General features: G+C 37.4%; 1 protein-coding gene across 4 annotated transcripts in view; it reads left to right on the forward strand.

Moving 5' to 3' along the window:
• LOC122571077 (connectin-like) overlaps positions 1-21,694 on the forward strand; it is a 348,033-nt gene that overhangs the window by 181,167 nt on the left and 145,172 nt on the right. For all 4 annotated transcript variants that reach the window (XM_043734336.1, XM_043734335.1, XM_043734338.1 and 1 more), the window contains one exon: positions 4,538-4,614. The gene's annotated coding sequence lies outside the window, so the exon portion shown is untranslated. The remainder of the gene's footprint in view (positions 1-4,537; positions 4,615-21,694) is intronic.

Consider the following 21,694-nt stretch of genomic DNA (forward strand, 5'->3'; position numbering starts at 1 on the left):
ATATAATACTATATATGAAAAATGCAAATTATTCACCGAAATGTTTGTCAATCAGTTCACGAAGGATATTAAAATAATTTTTAATCCATAGGTTTCACGATATTCGGGAGTGTGATTGAAAGTTTAAACCAGTTCGAAAATCATTGAACGCAGTACGTACATAAAAGATCAAAATTATCCATCGAAATGTTGTTTCAATTAGATCGCAAATAATTAATCCGCAGGAAATGTTCGATATATATATATATTCGATATATATATATATATATGTGGAAATGTGCGGAAGTGTTATTGAAAGTTGAAAAACCGTTTAGAGAGATTTCGAACTGAGCCCCAGTTATTAAACTTTCCTTCGGGTAACAGTTAGTGAAATATCGTCCTGGCTAATTACCAAAATCCCCAAGTAACTGCGCCACCGACCGCGGAAAAACTACGACGTGTGAGCCGCAAGCTGCACGAGGAAAGCTTCTTATTACGTGTTCCGTTTATTTCCGGTAAAGGAACGGGGGGGAAAAAAGGAGGAAAAAGCATTAAACGGCGCATTGGCAGCGGTTACGAAGCCGACTCGTGGCTTTTAAAGAAGAAAAATCACGAGCGTGCTCGAAGTTACCGTAAAGAAGCCAAATAGTTGGCGAAAGTTTTCGATCGAGTTGCCGGTTGTTTATTAGCCGAACCAATCGAACAAATTGATTTTTCAAATTACTTGAAAATTTTCAAGTGCGTTTTGTACCATGACAATTTAATTTTAACATTGAAATCGAGCTAACATTTCATTTAAACGTAACCTTCTCACTTCTGGGATATTCCGATATATCTGTCCCATGTTTTACAACGTTGATAATTTATTAATTCCTCCGTTGAATATTTTTTTCATATTTTCTACGTCTTTTTAAAATTCCTACTGTCAAAGAAAGATATAATGGATGCACTTATACTAAATATTCGTAGCTATATGAAAAGGAAACTTAAATATACTGTTTTTCAGCGAGCACGCTGTATATTATAGATTCTAAACATAGATAATCGATCGTTATTACCAGATCAATTTTACATCTTCAATGCTGACGATAATCTATTACGTGTATCGTTCTATAGCGATCGAAATAAATGAAAGTTTGTCGATACTAACAATAAATACAGAGAATAGAATGGACGACGTAATAATTTCCATAATAATTTCCAATTACACTTTTTTATTCTATCTAATATTTCTTCATTGTTCGCGATCGAATATTGTCACGGTGAAACAGAATTTGAGATTCATTAATATCGATTATTCCTCCATCAATTCTATTCGTAACCTTCGTAATTTTCGTCCATATATTTCTCCAGTTACCTCTGATTTCTGCTTAAATGGAAATATTGTAAATTAACTATTTAATCGCTAAATCTCTTTCATTCGCTCATTATACATTCGCTCGTTGATTTTCGATCACGAAATCGGTCAGTTTTTACGAACAGTTTAATTTGAAAAGAATGAAAATGTTGTAGAACCGTCGTAAAGTAAGTTTCTCGTCATCGGTAATCGGTTTATGTTCCATCGAATAATTAATTCCTGTTAATGAGCAGCAAGCCAAGCTTTTTCGACTCGTGTCGCCAGGATAATTGAAGCGGCTGATCCCATTTGCTAGCATTAAACGCACAACGACTCCTCCCGAATTATCTTGACAAGTGTGTTGCCGACTGGTAATTACTTGTTCGCAATTAACGAAACAAATAGTCGTGTCGCAGGTCTACGAACATATTTTTCCGATTTAGATATCCCGATTTAATATGAATACCGTGGTTGAAATTTTAAATATCCCAATCGTTTTTCAATCCTTTACAAATTTTAAATATCCCCAATTTTTCGATAAATTAATTCCACGATTCTAACAAGAATATAGTAGAATATCTAGAGATTTGAATTTTTTCGACATTTCAATTTCATTCTTCGAAATACTTGAAGATTTAATATCCTTGCGGCATTAACTTTACCGGTCTACGATTATGAATACTTAATTGTTTTATAATATACAACGGGCTGTATTTTAGTAGCGATTTTTCACGTCCATAAAAACAAATTTGCCCGAAAACAATTTCCACGTCGGCCGGTTTTATCGTTAAAGGCCTAGGACACTTTCACGTTAAACAAACTTTCTCGGTGTACTTAGTTGCGTGCCCTCGGTTTAATCGAACGTTAAGATCTGCAAGTACGTTGAGCTGTGATTTATGCGTCAGATAGCACTGAGAAAATAGCCTCGTATTAATTGTCCAGCGAGACATCGATCTTAATAGAAATTATATTACCAGCGATTAGATTGACCTTCTTTTCTCTCCAGAAGCTTTTCTTTATCGCTTCACGGATAAAAATCCATCCTTCAACTTTCTTTTCTTCGTCAAAATTTCTCAACATTTTCTTCAATTATCTATCTCGAGTTAAAATTTGAAGAAACGTAATTTTTCAATTTTTAAATCACAATTTCTGTCTTCTAATATGTAATAACATTCAATCTTGCTGTATTTCTTTTATTTTTCACCTTGCAATATCAATGATTATTAATAAAAGTCGAGATTGCAGAAAATTACTGAAAGTTTCTGTACGTAAGTGGTGAAAAATATTGGACTTCTTTTACTTAAACCAGGAATGTGTAATTATTATATTTCACGAATGCATTGCTGCGACTTGAAGCCATAAGTCAGACTCGTAAGATATATTCTCGTGGTTTATATTATATTTGTTATGAAAAATTGCACTTCGTTGTGTATATAGCCGCAGTCACGCAGCTACTAGACGAATCGTACGTCATTTTTGGTAGCGCATTAAAGAACCAAATAGTTTAAGGAAATTCCACTTCCTTTAACCCCATTTTCTTCGTAACAACGCGAGGAAAAATCTCGAAAAATTACTCCTTTAGTTTGATTGATGTGTCCCTTCTTTCCATATATCGATTCCTTTTACCCTTCTGCGTGTAAAGATATTAGGGTAGAATAGTGAGGTAATGAGTACCTTTCAAAGTGGTAACACCTCATCTTTTATTCAAGATACGACAACGTTATTGCGATGGATACTTAAACGAACGCGTAAATGCAATAACTAAAAAAAACTATAATAAATTACAAATCTACTTTGCCGATGCAAATGAGAAAAAAAGAAGTGTAAATCACGAAACGTTCGAACGTTTCATTTCTCGACATTTTTATTTTTTACGTTATACATACGCATTTCCATCCATTCGTAAAATCTCCAGAAAAATACTATTTGTCGAGCCTAGCATTAGAAATTATAATGCCATTTGGGACACGGAATACAAGAAAGAAATTTTTCAATGAAAAGATTCGATCTGTAAAGAACTACAAGCACGTAATTAAAGATCAGCGTAAAAGATATTTTTCGTGTGCGTAGAATTGGGAAAAAGAAAGGACACGAAAGGACAAACAGAAATTTTTGCGAAAAATTTACTCCATTAAAAAATGGTCGAGTCACTGCTTCTATCTAATATTTTCTTCTACGATCTTCCTCTGTTTACACAAAAATAAAACCAAAAGAGGTATACAGCACGGAGAAGACATTTTCGTGAAAAGTTTAACCTGTAAAAAAATCTTTGACTCGCTCTTTCTTCTTTCGCCATTTTTTTACCATTTCTTCTCCGTTTATGCACGCGCGAGAGCAAAGAACGCGCAACACAAAAATGAAGTTTTTGCGAGAAATGTAATTTAACCCAGGCCACCAAGAAGCATCAGAAAAGAAATATTTCAAATCATCTCCTTAACGTTTTCTTCCACAACAATTTTTTCCCACTTACGTAAAGCTAAAAACGGAATATATACAGAGTACGAAAAGAGAAATTTTTACGAAAAATGTAACCAACAAAAGTGTACGAACAGACATCGCAAAAGAGAGAAACAGAAATCACCCCTTCCTTCCAAACGTATTCTTCTAAACTTTCTTCTCCGCTGACAACATAAAGGGAATAAAAGGTAGAAAGGGGGAAAAAAAAGGAAGCGAAAAACGCTTGTTCCAACCACGTGAATCGCTCTGTAGAATCATCTTCTCGCCCGAAGCGACACCCGTTTCCGTCCAGCCGTGTTTCCTTCTTTTCCTCGTCGTTTTCCTCTGCTCTCATACGCGCCGGCTGTACCTGGTACTACTCTGTGTAGCCAAACGACGGGGCAGGCTCGTTAACAACTCGTCCTTACTAATTAGTACGAGGGTCGGATCGATCAGAACCAATTAGGTACGCCAGGGTATCGGTACCTTCTCTGTCGATTGAAATCCGCACTTTGTAGCAGCGATTAAGATACGAGCGCTTTCGCGTATACATTCCATCTACGACATTTTCGATTTCCGTGGATTTTCGTCACAAGAACAGCGAATGATGGAACAAAGCGTTTGTGAATATTCTGTGATTTCTTTTACATTTTTTCTAATATTCTGTCGATTAGGAAGATCGAGATGTGGGAATTACAGTGGCTGTAAAAATGTATCGACACGTCATTGTGATCTTTTCTATGTAACTATTTCTTGTCATTAATTATGGATTAATTTTTGTTACAGATTGAAATACCGTTGGTACCGTGATTCTGCTGTCTTCTTCGAAAGTTCTTCGAGCGAACGTTTCATCTTCAAAATAGGTAAATAGTACTCAAAATTTGTTAATTAAAATTTCTTAACTATAGACTCATTACAGAATATTACTAATTCAATCAAATAGATAATCAATGATTGGACGTCGTATTGTACATTAGCGGATATAAATAATACTATAATTAATAATTAATTTGCAATATTTCCAAACAACCTCGAAAGACGTGGAATAAAATATTAAGAAAGAGCGGAATATTGCTCCGATCCGAACATAATCGTACGAGGTTTAATAAAATTTTCCAAAGTAGGGGATGCTCGTTCGCAGTTGATTTTCGCGGCCTCAGCGTAGCGGTGATCAATTTTATAACGCGATTAATAGCTGGAAACCGCGGTGGTACAGGTACGTAGGAAAAGTTGAAATGGCCGATATTTTATAAAGTTGCCAGGGATAGCGTGGTTTACAGACACTCGGCGCGAAAATGCTGGATCACTGGCCGATATGTGTTCGCATAAGTCACGGAAAAATACTATAAGAAGGGAACCGCGGCGCGATAAGCTCGCCACGTTTAAACTTCTTACACTCGGCTCCGTATCGAACTTCTCCGATGAATAACCCAAGACGTAGCCGTACGTCTCGCAAAAATGTACATTGACTCTGTTCTTCATCGTAAAATTGTACTTTTGCGTGAATCCGAAAAATGCTCAAGCAGAGGATTATTTATATTATTTTTATTACGAAATATTTTATTACGTTTGCTATTTTTACCACGAAACGGTAATTACAAGGAATATTTGTTATCTTCCTTTGGGATGTGAGAAAGGAAATTTCTAATCGCTTAACTTTGGCAACTGAAAAATTGATGTTAATAAATCGTGTCATTTTTGTTCTATTCGATTTTGTGTTCAATATTCTAACTATCAAAGTGATTGAAATGATCGATTTATATTTGTTAATAGAAGAAGAATAAATTAAAAAGAAAAAACATTATGATTATCAATCCAAAAGTAGTTGATACTAAAATAGTAGAACTGTGGTAGAAGTTGCAACGTAATTTATTCAATTCACTTTGTTTTGTGACGCCAGAAGACTCTTGAGTTCCAAATGACTCTATAAAACAATACAAATATAATTTCGCTATTTTACATTCAAGCTAGTTTATTTCGAAATGAATATTCAAATACACTTTGTTTTTCATTTCCACGATCATTAAGTCCCCTTATTGTTGTGTGCTAATTAAATAAGAATCTTGTTACGTTAAAGTATATGTAGAAAATTAGACGATAATTGTGCCAATTAATAGAAGCTCGAATTTAATAATATGCATCGTAAGTTACGAATTGCTGTTGAGCTGAATAGACAGGTGTTGAGATATATTTGTACTTGATGAAGCTAATGCCAGTGTTGACAATATAATGGGACCACATTGTTGTGCGCCACAATGATGCTGTCTGTGCCGTAGATTTGTGGCTGTTTGATAAAATCACGCCGTGGCCGCGTATTATATAGCTGTGGAGATGAATTGAAAATGATTTCTGGTACTTTTATCGTCGAATATTTCAATGAAAAATAATTTTCGCTAGTTTTGTTGTGGTATATTTCAATGGAATGTTATTCCATATAAATTTCGTGAAATATATGGAGGATAAAAGTGAAACGCCTCTCATTAGTATAATACATAAAGTAACGAGCGTATAACCAGGGAGAAGCTTGCTCGCAAATATAACTAATTGTGTTGCATGGATTAATTATAAACGATTTTTAAATTTTTACGTGCGGCAGTAATTACAAATTAAATTAAGCTATCTTTCTATACAACGTACAAGGACTTTCTCTATAAATGTCGCTCGCTCGATCAGAGCAACGATCATCAACGCATAGTCAATTATGCTTTTGTAATAGCTAACAATAATTGCCATACTTTCTCATAATTAATACTAGATTCATCGTTGTATAATTGTATCCAGTGATCAGTGTGAAATAACCAATCAGACGTGCATTACTTTGCCTAGTCATCTTCTCGTAAATGTACTTGCCTTAACCTACCTGCTTCTGAGGGATGCAAATTCACACGGCGCAAGAGCGCGAGTCTCGTGGAATATAGAAGGCGGGGAGAGAAACGCGTAATCCGCACACACTTGGTCGATATGCAAATCTTGGAAGGCACTTCATAAACAGCTACATCACTTAAGCATTGTACGCCGGGCTGCTATTGAGGATAATCTTGGCGTGCCATTTCGCGAAACAATATGATTACATTTGCATAGAGACCTCGCGCTGGGTTAAAGGGGCAAGTGGAAGGGACTGGTTAAGGGTGATCTTCCGTATCTGTTCTCTTACGACCTGGATTATCGATTTCGTCGTGTTGCGCGCGATTCGACGCGTAAACATCTACCGATCGTTTTCGACAATACAGTCGATTACTTGGCGCGTATGGCGCTTCTAATGGAATTGAATTTAATGAAACTTGGCAAGTAGATGTTGTTGATTATCGAGTTCACGGCACTTTGCTGGTTCGTCGGAGCGGTTGCTTGCTTTTCACAAAAGAGAACTGAATTCGCGCGATAATGGAAACGATGACAGTGGAACGTGGAATGAGATGGCACGATTGCAGTGCGTTCTTCGGTTTTATTAGCGTGAAAGTCTTCTATGAGCTTTTGCTAACGATTTACCTTCTTCTTGTTGACAAAATAGTGGACAAAAATGTCAAATATGACAGGACAAAGCTACTCAAGAAGATGTTGGGAAAAACTGACACTATTGAACAGAAAGTCACCAGACGAAAGGAGAAATTGGGCCACCCAGCTGAAAACTAAGTTACAGCGGTACGATAGAGAAAATGTAAACCTGTTAAATATAAAGGTGCAAGTAGAAACACGAAAAGGATTATCGGAACAAATCTCCAAAAAGTTGCGCGATAAGAATGGAAGGAGAGTGCTAAACTCGTTCTATAGCAAAAATGTGTAAGAAGATTGGTAAAAGTAAACTGGAGAAACTTAATTAGCCGAATATGAACATCTCACTTGCAGCGAAACAAATCATCGAACAAGCAAGATTACTCGGGAAGTTAGATTGGGTTACAAGAAACGAAAAGAAGTACAAATACAAAATGGAAAAAATCTACGAATGCAGACTATACAAAGAGGTAGAGCAGGAAAATATGAGTCACGTTCTAACTAAATGTCCAAATCTACGAAAGAAATTAGACCGAGGTGGTTGGAGAACAGAGAGCTGACGCAAATCCTAACAGCGGATACAGAGAAACCAGTATGGGAATTGGCAAACTTCATCAAAGCAACCCTAAAGAGCCTTCTGCATGAAAGAGTAGAACTAAACAGACACAGCCTCCATAGTCGAGCAAGTCTAACAAATACATCCTTGTAAATACACAAAATGGATATACATATACTGCATAATATACAGCATAAATTATATATATGTAAGTTAAGGTATATTATAATAACAAATACAGGTTAAAGACATATATAAGGCATAAGACAGTAGTTTACATATAACAAACATTAGACGTATAAGAAAGATAAATAGGATATGTGTTCAATACTAAACCAATGATTCTAGCAGGGTCCGTTATAATATATAAATGACTGAAAGAAATAAAAAAATAATACTTTTTTGTTATTAAGTATTCGAAAGGGACAGCTCAATGGAGGTTCATAGAGGATGCTTCGTGACAATGTTTCGAAAAAGTCTATCTAAAACAATTGTACATTTCCATTAAAAATAGTAACACAATTGTGAAATACACATGACTGTAGTATTGTTTGAAAATAAATGGTACAAATGTAGTACTTGTCGTATCATTCATCTTTTTCTTCCAACTAATAAATCAGCGTCGTTTATACGTCTAACAAATACGCTTAAAAATATATTTAAACTGTAAAATTCGTTTACGAAAGAAAAAATATAAAAGTACGCTATCTGATTTTGGATTTATTAATTTCGTATTAATTTCTGATATATTTCAACTTGCGAAAAGTATCAATTTAGAAATCGTAATACGCAGAAGTAAATTTATATGTGATTTTTATAAATTTGTTCAGGATATTTAAAATAAAGAATGAAAAATAGTTTGATATATGTATATAAGTGATTAGTTGTTCATTCCCATTTTTCATCACGGAGTACGTAACATTTATCATCTGCTATAAAACGGGAACACGACTTCCAACTTCGTTAAAATTTAGCTTTTACGTAAACATCGTTACAATTCTTCATAATTTTTACTCCATTTGCGAAGATTATGTTTCATATAGACTGACTAACGAACCTTCTAAACTCCATACTTACCTGACTACGAACTTGTATTATATTTTCCTTTCAGCAACTTCTATCCATCCTTGTCGTATCCTTCGAAACCGGAAGTATCCGAAACCAAGCACTACCACCACCGTTACCAAAGCAAACGCCAAAGTTTGCTCGCTACTTCTATACTCGTACACTAAGCTGATCTCGTGATACGATGATATTGCTGGTATGATGCATGTCAAATTGATGAACAACTTGGACAATTCTTATGATATGATCGACCAATGATCGTAGCATAATTTTGCAGTGAATATTTTTGAAACCAAATGTTTCGTTTTAAGAAAAGAATGGTTGTGCACCTCTGTAAATTTATACGTGCAATAACCCTTTTACCTTTTTCGATTTTTATCATTAAGGATAAAATCAGATAGAAATTCTGACATTGTCGTTGTACCATTGTCGTGACAAAGTACGTGGACTTTGGAAAATTCGTAGATAGCAATTGATCTGTAAGCGGACAATCGGACGATCAGCGGACAGGCAGACGCCTGTGTGGATTTAGCTTTATTAACCCACGCATCTCACGTACTCAGAGCCAATCAACGATTAACCAGACAAGGGAGAACTCTAACCGTTTTTCTCAATACTTGTTCCAAAACTTTCACCCCCACAAACACGTTTCTTCACTCGCTTCGACACGCCCAACGCTTCAAGCACAACTGGTAAAAAAAAAAAAAAATAATGCAATCACCACACCCACCAGGACACATCATCAAACGGAAGTAACCCTAGCTTCTTTTGCTAGCAACACACAAACATTCTACCCATTCAAATTCAGCGTGCATTCACACAGCTTCACTTTCCTTATCATTTTATACTTATACAACTTCACCAATTCTTGGGCCATTCGAACGACACAGTGGCGTAGGAATAGTAATCGAGTAAAATAAAAATCAAATCCTCGGAATACCATGTCACGTTATATCGTGATGAATTAAATTTTGTTAGGAATGTTCCCAGCTGTTGCAGTTTGTGCAGAAAATAACAAGGAATTTCAATCTGACTAACGATTTTTCGTTCTCCAAGATGCAAAATTCGCTCATTTAAAACACGTGTTATAAGACACGTAGAGTAAGATGCAAACGATCATCGTAATTAATCCCACCCACTGTGAGCAGCCAGCCAGACGATAAGGCTGGCCGCATAATTAGACGTGCCTCGGTGTACTTTGCCGGGAAATTCATCGCTGCAAGTGATGTATATTCATAAACAGAGTAGCTCGAAAACTGAAATCGAGCGTCACATCGTTGAAGTCGAGGCCACAAAAGCGACAAGCTAGCGAAGAGATGGGGCTGGCTGGAACATGAGAAAGAAAGCTCGTCGTCGAGAGGAAGATACTGAAAGCCAGCGGCTGGGTCGCGTAATTGTGAACTCACCGGAATCAATATAGTACCAGGGAAATAACAGTATGCCACGCGATACATTGACTTGAGACTAGACTCTGTCGTGGTTTATTGTTCGCGTTGCAAACACAAACCTAACGCCTCGATAACGCCACTCGAGCGCGTCTTTTGCTCGCTTAATTAACCTGCCTTCGGCGAAAGTCGAAGCTGCGAGTCTTGCCGGGTACCATCCTGCAGGGATTTGCGTTGCATTTCACATGGTTCGTCGGTGGGATATTGGTTGATTCGCTTGACGCAAATTACGTGATAATTTGACGTCGATGCGGAGAAATGAAAAGGAAACGCGAGACGTAAGAGTGTCGTCAGGGGATGGTTTTAAGATTCTGATGATTTCCTTGTGCTTCAGGTTAATCGAATCAACTTTTCGAGCGAGTAGTCTCGAGTTGGACTTTTATTCCATCTGTATCCTAGCACGGTATAACCTGTTTACTATGCATTTTTGTTAACTGTGAATAATTTTTCTAAAAATAAACAACATGTTTGCAATAAAGTTACATCTTTGCACAAGAACTGAAATCGGTATAATTAAAATTAACTTTCAAGTAACTTTCCACGATTATTTACGTGTTTAATTAAGAGATACTACAGTTTATAACTTGCTCTGAATTTATTCTCAATTACAAAATATAACATTAGAATTTCAGAGTTTCTGGTATTTCTAGCATTACGCTATTAAATATCATGAATTCTGAACATTCATGAACATCTCCTACCTCTTAAAAACTATTAATTATGAAGATTTCAGTACTTCGGTACTTCAAATATTGTAACAACGTAATACCTAACATATATTATTATACCTCAGATTTGAGATATAAATGGCTGAGAGTTCCTTAACTAGGTTTCGAGAATAATAAAGATATCAGATATTACGAATTCTTGAGTAGTTTTCGTATCGAGGATTGCCATCTCTCAGACGGTACAGAGGATTTGCTTTCCATCATAGAATCCGTGAATTATAAAAGGTTTTGTTGGTGTTCGCAAGCCCGCAGTGTACCGTGTTTTGTCTCCGCAAGAAAGTCACTCGAAAGATGATATCGCATGCCCGTGTAATTTGCGTGGAAATGCAGTTTGAGAATACAATTTAACGCTTCAGCGATACGTTCCGTATGTTGGAGCGCAATTACACATTTCCTGCGTTCAAATTCTGCAAACCTACACACACAAGCACAAACCGAAATTAATCCCTTTCAACCTTTCGATATATTCGATTTACGATCTTTTATAACGCTTATGCGATATAAAAAGATCGACGAGCTATACATAATATTTGTTAACGCGTTTAGTCGTTTCTGAACTATTTATTCTATAAACGTTTAAAATTAATTTACAATGTACTTGATAAAAAATCTGTTCTCTCTGTTTCGGACAATTATTTTATTACCATTTATTTGTTCGCTCTTATTTTATTAACGTTTTTTGGCCGATTCTGTTTCATTTTTATCAAAAAAAGTATCTAATATTAAAAACAGTAGATACGATTCTGCTTCCAGTTTCATATAACAGAGTTTCGTTTTTCTCATAATTAAATTTCCCTAGAAAAATCTGTATCCTACGTATCGTCTATCAGATAAATCGATGTTGCTACTCGGTTATACCAAGCCAGGCATAAAAATTCGGGTTTAAAAATCGAAACTTTCATCGAAGAACGTAGCGTACAGCCGGATTATAATCATCGTAATCCATGTAAATAACGGAACAGAACCGATCATTAACAAATTGGGAAATCGAGTTAGCATCGTTACTCTGGATCACTTTGGCGCGTTAATTTCTCCATAACTTTTTGTGAAAAAAGAAAAGAAGATAGGAAACGAGTTTATTTCATCTCCTCTCTTTCAATATCCGCCGATAGCCACGGCGATATTGCAGCGAATCGTTTCATTACATTTTTGCCACCGAATTTTTATCACTTCTTCTTTTTTTCTTGTTCAACTTGCTCAGCGATAAAAAAAAAATTGGATATTCTCGCAGTTGCTACGAGTTAATTACGATGGTTAAACGATGATCGCGAGTTTTTCGCGTATTTCACGGAAAAGAACGAAAAGAGAGAAAAATGGCAGGTGCAATCGAGTTGTTGGTGCCATTAATTCGAGGCTTTTGATTCAAAAGGAGAATTCTGACGCAAAGAGCGCTGGAATTGTAACTTAGTCTGGCAATTTGACGCGTCTCCCGCACTTGCTGGCAAGCGTTTGTCAGTTTTTGCAGGCAAACGCTATATGCAAAGGAGTATGGGAAGATGGGACAATTTACGCGGCGATGGTTCAGCTTGGCAAGAAGGCAAGGTTGTTGCGGCGATTTCACAGAGATGGTTTGGGGGTGAGATTGTTGGGTGTTCTGGGCTAGCAGTTCTATTTCGTGCCATGTGATTTCATTGTGCATTCAGAAGATAGCACCTCCTCTAGAAGAATTCAAAGCCATTTTGTTCGCCTTTTTTTATTCCTGTAACAGCAAGACAGCGTCAAATATCGTTTATATCTTTTTATATCATTCACGTATTTCCTAATCGTATATCATCTACGAGTATTTAATACTGTGTTAAATATCGTATAATAATGTGTGTCAATGTGTTCGTTTGGTACATAATGAACTAGCTAATCTGTAAATGGTAATTCTTCCCCATTTCCAGACACGCTTATTATTTCTGCAAGAAATGTATCGAGCTTTTTATGATAATATATGCGAAACACTATTTTACGCGGAATAGCAACGAATTATCTGTTACCAATGTAATTCTCAATCAATTGCAGTAATGCTACAGAAATGAAAGATTGATTTAGATTCAAGCTGCTACTATATTGGAAAATATAATCGTTACTGTAAATCTGTTCTTCAACTGCTTAAGCATTTCCTTAAAAATCTACAAATACATGGAGAAATTGATCGATGCCAAAAGAGTTCTTCGAATAAAACGCTTGAAAAGCCTCTCAACTATAAGATACACTTACACAAATTTTTACGAACGAGATACTAAATACCCTCTCTTAAATAGAAACAATATTTCAAAATCTTCGGAGCAAGATCAGAATAATCAAATACGATTCTCCTCTAAATTCCTCTAGTCGCCCTGAACGTACTGAATTAGCGTCGCATCTTTTCGATCGTTGTCACGAGACGACGTAAGTCGTATAACGAGTCACGGAATAGACGGAAATACGACGGGAGAATAAAGAAGATAGCGAAACGGTGTAATTTATGTGCTGAGCCGCGGAAATTTACGAGGCTGCCGACCGGTGGCTTCGCGAAATCTTAGAGCAACGTAAGCTGTGGGGATTATTTCGCTCATTTCCACGCGCCGGATCTCTGTCGTTCTGTGTTTACACGTCGTAATACGTTGTTACGTTATCGTTTCGGCGACGTAGGCGAACGAGGGTTAGACAGAAGGTGCGACCAACCGGAAAAGGAGTTAGGCGTGCAAGCCGGGTTTATTTTGCTGATCGCACGTCGAATGGTACTCTCGTGCTAATTTCGACTGCTGCGTAGAACTCGTCAATTCTGAGAAACGTGTACTATATACGTTGATGAATGCGTGGAGAACGAGAGATGCCCGGGGGATAACGATGGAAGGATGAATGGATCTACCGCAGGAAACGATGTGTATTTGAGGTTTGCGCGAGCGTGTACGATGATTTATCGAGCGTGCTGGATCATTTTGGATTAATTCGAATGTCATATACATACGTCAGTAAGTTATGGATGATGTGTTACTTTTTCAGATACCGGAGTTTATTTATCTGTGTAATTTGATCGTGTAATGCACGAAAGATCTTTCTGTGTCTCTCCCTGCGATACGATGTATATCTGTACGTAATGCTGCATTATATCAAATTGTATTGGGAATCATATACACCAGGAAAAGCAGAATTCGATACTTTAGGACTTTTTTTATTTATTTAGAATCGATTAAACAGTGAACTAAATAAAGTAATGTGCTATGACTAAGACAACTAAATAGTTGACTTACAACTCTCGTCACCACGGCTCCAACGCTCTCTTTCGCGCGGTTCACCCTCCTCGACAACGCTTACAACACTCTCTGACAACGCTGACCACACTCTGACTTCTCAACTCACGACTGCCTGTTAATTCGTCTTTTTCCCTTAAGCATCCCTTTGTCTTTTCTCATAGTCTCACCACGTACGCGTTCCGCAATCGTCCGCGGCTACGTAGGCCTTTTTTCGCCTAACTATTCGACCGAAGGACCGACGATACATTGATGGGCCGCTCGGTCCGTTGAAGTTTCCAGACCCTTTTGGCTTGTCCGCACTTAGGCTTTCTCTCAACATTGTTTATTTCTTGGACAATCTTTTTTTTTATTATTATTATTTAATTTGTACTTTACAATTTGTCCAGCTGGACATTTGGTAAATTTTTCTAACTTAATTGCTAAATAACATGTGGATGGCCACCCCCAGCGGGATATCATCTTCGAGTTTGACTATTTTATTTCTCTAGCGAGGTCAGTGGGGTGTTTTCTTTTTAGTCTTCTTTCTATGAGAGTTTTGCTCGCTTCAGCAGCCAGCTGGTTCGGATGTGTTGCCGTTTCTTCCCCTGTATTTTTCTGCGTACCTTAGACAATCTGTCCACGATACTACAATACTGTAACGTGTAACAAGGATCGAATACACGATCTATAGGATACAAATGAAGATCGGAAACTAGAGTAATCAAATTAATATTCGTCTGTTTGAAACGAAATGATCTATGCAAGTATCCGAAATTTGTTTGAAACTGTTGCGATTGAGTTTGACGTAGCGATATCGATTTAGAATTCAATTTTGCAACGTCCTAAAGGATTACATAACTTTCCTATGTGATTTCACTCGATAATCCGTAGCATCATCATAAACGTACTGACGAACATCGATTAAGGCCAGAACCGAAGATTTTGCTGTCGTTATACAGCAAACACGTAGCAAGGGGGTGTATAAATGATCGAACGCGGGTTTAAGCAGAGGAATTAGCGTGTCGCCGAGAACCGTGGATAAATCACGAAGCGGCACAGCGCGTGAATAGGAAATGACGCTCCTGCGTGTTTGAAATAACGAAGAAATATCGTACAAACCGCGCGATGACGTTTAATCTCTAAACGTTGGTACTAAAACAAACTTGGTAAAGAAAGCCGCGTGAAAATAACGCCGCGCTTTGTTTAAATTTGTTTGAGAAAAATATTTGGAAAATTCTTCAAGGTAGAACAAGAATGACGATGATAATAACGATGATATTTCTGCAGAAACTTCATAGTGTATAAATCTTGTTCAAAGAAATTGTGATTTATACGAAAGTAAAAAAGTTAATCTTAAAATATTATAAATTGCAACAAATCAGGAAAGTTATTTCTTTGAGAAAAATTTACCCTCTTTGGAAACAAATGTTTTTCGAAGATTCTCCAAGAACGAAGCGCTTAAAGTAGGGCTTCTTTGAACGCCTGATAGTTTTTTTTCTTTTTTTATTATTATTTAATTTGTACTTTACAATTTGTCCAGCTGGACATTTGGTAAATTTGTCTAACTCAATCCCGATAGTGTATCAACTTTGTTAAAAAAAAAAAAATCGATCTACATACAGAAATGAAAGAGTTAGTATTTTAGAAGTTTCAGGAATCGTTTTGTCGAGGGGCAAATATTTCGAAGTTTTTCGAAGAAAGGGGAACTGAAAGACGAACTACTTTTACTCGGTCTACTCCGAGAGATTGTTGGAAAATATTCGTAACTTTGTTTCCAGTTTAAAGCAACATTTTAAAGTGTCTCTGGTAACACGTTGATTAACCAGAGAAAATTTCGAGTATACCAGGTCGAACGAATACGACTCAAGGATCGCGCTGCATAATTTTCGCGTAATTACGACGGTTCACACTTGCAGTGTAACAAGATAAATTCTTAAATGCGGTTTCCTGGCTCTTCTGACCATTATTACGTTCTTCCATGAATGATAAGGCAAAATGAAATTCCTCGCTCCTCGTGATGCATCTTTATTCCGCTCTTTATGTTTTCTCTGTTTTCTTTCCTTCCTTTCTTCTTAACGATACACGTAATCATGCGTGTACCAATGGAGTCTCGTTTATCGATATAAACTATGATTTTGATATAACTTTTATAAATATCATGTTATTAATAGAACGAAACAGGAAGAAAGAATATAATTGAAAGATAGAACTTGGAAAGTTATTTTCCCCCCAAAATATAATCCCAGATATTGCGAAATGTACTTCAGCCAGGATACTCGCGCACATATTTGCGTGTTATATGCACTCTATGCAACATCAAATTTCTCGTGAATTTATAAGACTATAACTTATGCCACTTTATACGCCTCTACTGCTTTCCATTTGAAATAAATTCGATTAAATCGAGCAGACCTGACGAAACGCGTGCTCCGTCCTCGATTTCTCTACAGATACACCGATCTTCCATTGGGAACCGCGACAGCACGTTCTCCAAGGCGTGTGCACGACGACTGGTCGCTATATTAGCAGCGTTCCAATATCCCTGTGGCGTGTGTATCTCGAAATTGGCGTAAACCACCGTAAGCGAGAGCGTCGCTGTAGCGATCGTGAACAACGCCTGTGACTCTTCCGTCTGAACCGGAAACGGATATCGATCGAGCCATCGTGATTCGTGGCAGAACGGCATGTACAATCTCACGAGAATCGCGCAATAACGCGTTAATCGTAGTCGTTAGAAACCACAAAATGCCGCGGCTGGAAAATAGGGGCTGGCTATGGGGTCAGAAACGACGATAGAAAATAGTTGAACTAGTTGGAGCGCGCAGAAATACCTTTCCAGCTGCTTCGTATAATGACGAAGGGATTATTAGGGTTAGCGTTAATTCTTTGGGATCGCGGCGGGAAATAATAGTTTGTGAGATTTGCATTAAACAGCGTTCAATAGCTAAGAGAAACGTAGAATTGAAAAAGAATTAAAATGGTACGATGAAATTAAAATAGGCGTACAGTATACGTAATTCAATTTTGCCAAAGGCAAGTACGCGACTTTAGTAATCGCGATGAAAAGAAAGCTAATACTCGTTGTTTCCACTGGTTTCATAATTTTACTGATGATATTGCTATTTTACGTTAAAAATAAAGATAAAACAGGAGAGAAAACCAAGTATAGTTAATGCCAAGATGACTAAACAAAACCTCCTCCTCCTCCGTAAATCCTCCTATTCTTCGAAAAAAAAAGCCACATCGCATAAACACCGCTGTCTCGTTAGACGCTTTGCTGGTCAAGCTCTCACCCCAAGGTGTCCCACACGAGCGCCATACACGCTCGTTTACGTTTCCTTCCACCGTGACGTTCATAAATCGCTCGGGCTACACGATGTTAACCCGAAGCTTCTCGCGGGGGCAAATTGGATTAGCCGGCGGCCAGAAAAGTAAGCTATTATCAGCGTACGAAGGAAGACGATGAAAAAGAAAAAACAGGAGTCGGCGAAGAAAGGAGAAAGGAGAAAGCAGTTTACCTTGCCGCAACGACGCGTTAATTATTCACGGTCGGCGTCGTAAGGGTGATTAAGACCCGTTTCGCGCGACGAACTTCCGCCAGAACAAAAGCGGCCGAGTAATTAATGGACGCAAAACGCACGCGGAGGCGTCTTGACAAACCTGTGCGGGTCTTACGGAATGGAAATCGCTCGAAATGCGGCACGGAACTCGCAAAGGTGTGTAATTAATCGAAAAGTCCTCCCCTTATCAATATACTTTTGTTAATAATTTTTGTTTTCTACAATAATTGATAGGTAAAACTCTGCACCTGTTCTTTTGTATATTCGCGACCTGGAGTTCGAATGTTACGAAGAGAATAGAATTTAATTAAACAAAAATTCAAAATAAGGGGAGGTGCATATTATTGTGCCTTTGAATATAAATTTTGTTTTGGGTTACAAGGTCTAGAAACGAAAGAGCTATAAGTAGATTTCTATTGCTGTTTCTTGTAGCCTTCAGCTAGAGCTACACACCAACGTTAACTTTTTGTAATGTCCTTTGCTGTAAATATATGAACGTGCTCTCTATCGTCCTTTCTATTGTATTGTAACACTGAAAGAGTGAGGATCTAGATCAGTATACACTATATCTGTACTTATACTTACACCTATACTTATTTCAATATATTTTTCTATTAAAAATTTATCCACTCGTTCCACTCTATCAGTCAACCTCGACAAAAACAATTTTCTAGCGGAATTTTATTTTATTCTTTTTTGTTATCATATTCTCAAGAATATGAATTTGCATAAAAACCCACGGTCTGCTTATTAGTTCCGCGAGAATTTAGAGGAGTTCAAGCTTCGTCCGGTAATCTGAGATGCTTCTCTATTAATTATGGCCGAACCTGAGCACTTCTATCCGACTTCGTGATAATTAGGAGCTTCTGAACGATTGCTTAATAGTTTGGGAGTTTCCAAGATGACACGGTTTGTCGCAGGAGCTATGAAAGTATTGAAATAATTACAGGCTGCTTTGAGTCTTTTCCTCGTCTGTTTCCGCGTGCGAGATAATGTTAACCCCAGTAAACTTAATTAGTAAGCTATATTATATAGTAAAATGTTCTAAAATGGCAACAACGATACAACTCCCGCTGAGAAATGGTTAAACTTAATTTACAATTTGTTTAAATCGTAATGAATTAATGACTTAATAATATTAGTTTTAAATTAAATCGATAAAAATGGTAATATCGCTCATTCCATTAGTAATTATCAATAAAAAATTAAGGAGATAAAATTACCTGACCCGACATAAGATCGTTAAAATAAATCTAAATTAAATTTGATTCGTATCGATCGAATTATTCTCGCCCGATTTATCGTATCATTAGCATTAATTATTATCATGCAAATTAATTATCAAACAAAGTACGCTTCATCGTACCGAAATATTGCTACAGTCTAACAGAAGATATTAGATGAAAAATTCCCTCTGATTCCTCCATCTCATAGAGTCTCTCGTCACGTTTCAAAAATTCTCTTGGCCAACGGTCGTCATTTAGCGGGTCCCCAGCCATTTTCGCGACGAATTCATCCTTTACTCGGGAAATACGTGTCGCTCACCTAAGCGACAGGCAAAAAAAAAAAAAACGCTGGGAAAGAAGTTGTCTCAACTCTATCTGTCGCAAAGAGAACAGATCTGGAAAAATAATCTGCCATTTCGTATATTACGGATCTTCTAAACGACATGACACTTAAAATGGAAAGAACCAATCCTGTGCAGAAGCGTTAGACAATATTATTCATTTAAACACATTCGTCATGCCGTTTAATTCTAAATTTATTCCGAAAAGAGTTTGTTAATTAAGCAGTAGCGGTGTCGAATAATTAAATACGAGGACTTCTCGGAGAGCTAAAATTTTTCGCGATTAAAAATTCAAAACTGGCGTTTCAAGTCGCTTGATAAAAATAATTTTCACACAGACTAATGACAATAACTTCTCGGAATTTTATCGCGGAATTAAATCTGAATTTTTCTACAAAAATACGAAATTAACAAAAATTTCTCGCAACGATAAAGAATTAAAGATCCGTGTTTCACCAAATAAAACCTTGTTATCATTATGGAAGATACAAAGGCGACAAAAATTCCTCACCGAGCTGAAAAATAAAAAAAAAAAATTGAATTTTCACGTTGTCGGCAACGAATTTCCGGAATTTACTGCAGAATTTATTATTCAAACTCGGGGCATAAAAATCTGTTTCCTAAAGTTGTAGTACCTCACTTTGAACAGCCGCAGGGACACGATATTAAACACAAAGTGGACACCTTAACTGCATCCCTTTCTCGTATGAAACGGCGTCGTAATTCAATTTTCCTAGAGGCAAGTACTCCGCGATCTCTGATGTTAAATTCTCGTACGCGACCTTCCATTTTCCATCGTTCTCGACACCGGCCAAATGGAACCAGAAATTCTGCCAGCTGGTTTTACGGGGGACATCAATGCGCGACACGCGATATTTACATTTCCAGCCCGCTTTAACGCACGTATCGTTAACTGAAAGCCGCGTATAAGGCTTTGTGTCGCCGTAGATCCGCTCGAGTACGCCGCGTTTCGCTTGAATTCATCTCGAGGAAGCCAATAGAAGACTCTTTTGCTTCCGTGGAATAAATGCGCCCGTTTACGAGAAACCAGCGTAATGGCCGTGTGTTATTTTCAGATTTTCTCCCGATTGTTGGCGTCTGCACCGGTTTCTTTTTCAAAGGAATTTTCAAGTAAGGTGCATTGTTGTTTGTTTCTGAATCATCCAGGATAGGCATGAATGATGATAGAGGCAAATTGCACAGAATTCTTTCAATTTTCCAGAGTTTCCCTCAATCGCGGTTCTTGATAATAATTCGAATAAAAAATGGCAATAAACTTGTCGTCTAGGTATAAGTATGGGTAATTCTGAATATCTGGTCGTGCAGGTAACTCTAAATAAGAGGAAAAATTCTGATTTATAAATCCCAAAGCAGAGGATTCTAATTTCAATAACATTCAAGAAAATAAAATTCTTTTTAAACAGATTATAAAATACCGGTTGCTCTTAATAACGACCAGAGGAATGGTAAATTTAAGAAAAAGAGGATTGAATTTTAAAAAAATTCACAATTCAGAGGTACTGTACATTTTTAATTCGGGGAGGTTACATTCTTAAAAGAAGAAATTCCACGTTCAAAGACATCCTTCTAAACTAAGAGAAAATTTCGTATACTACGAGTGTAAAATCGTTATGATCACGGAGAAACTTTCGACGTGAACAACAAAATTCTACGAAAGAGAAATAAAACATGAAGGAAGATGACGAGACGTAAAATGAACAAATGATCGAGCATCTCTTTAATAAATCAGAAAACGCCAGCTCCACAAAACTCACGGCAGACTTTACCGCAACAAGATCCCCTCGAGCCACTTCTGAAATCTCGATAATCGCACGCAGCCTCTTGTGGCGTGTGCACACGCTCGATGCATTGACCGAGGTGCATCTATAATTAACGAAGCAGGATCATTTTCTTGCTCTGGTCGAGATACATACGGTCGATGGGCTTGTTCGAGGGTTGTAGCGTCGTAAGAGGAAGCGAAGTCGAGGAATAATCGTACGATACGTCGCACTACTTTACGCTGGCAACTTGGTCGGCGAGGTACATAAAAAGGAAACGATATCAGGTTTTGTCTGGGCAAGTTTTCTGATGTTCGTGGAACCACGCGTCGTTTGAAAGAAACTCTCAACTTCGTCGTCGTTATTATTTTTAAATCGATACAGCAGCCAGAACGATCTGTTTCGAGATTCGAGGAATCGCGAGTGATTAATTTGTGACGGCACCCGCCACGGAATTTTCCGCTGGCTTCGCGATGCGAGGTGTTAGGCCGCCAAGAGCGCAGCATCGGCGTGCCCGTTGTGTCATCGATATCCCCATGTTTTCCTCAGCCA

The sequence above is a fragment of the Bombus pyrosoma genome, linkage group LG9, assembly GCF_014825855.1.
Source record: "Bombus pyrosoma isolate SC7728 linkage group LG9, ASM1482585v1, whole genome shotgun sequence".
NCBI classification, from domain to species: domain Eukaryota; kingdom Metazoa; phylum Arthropoda; class Insecta; order Hymenoptera; family Apidae; genus Bombus; species Bombus pyrosoma.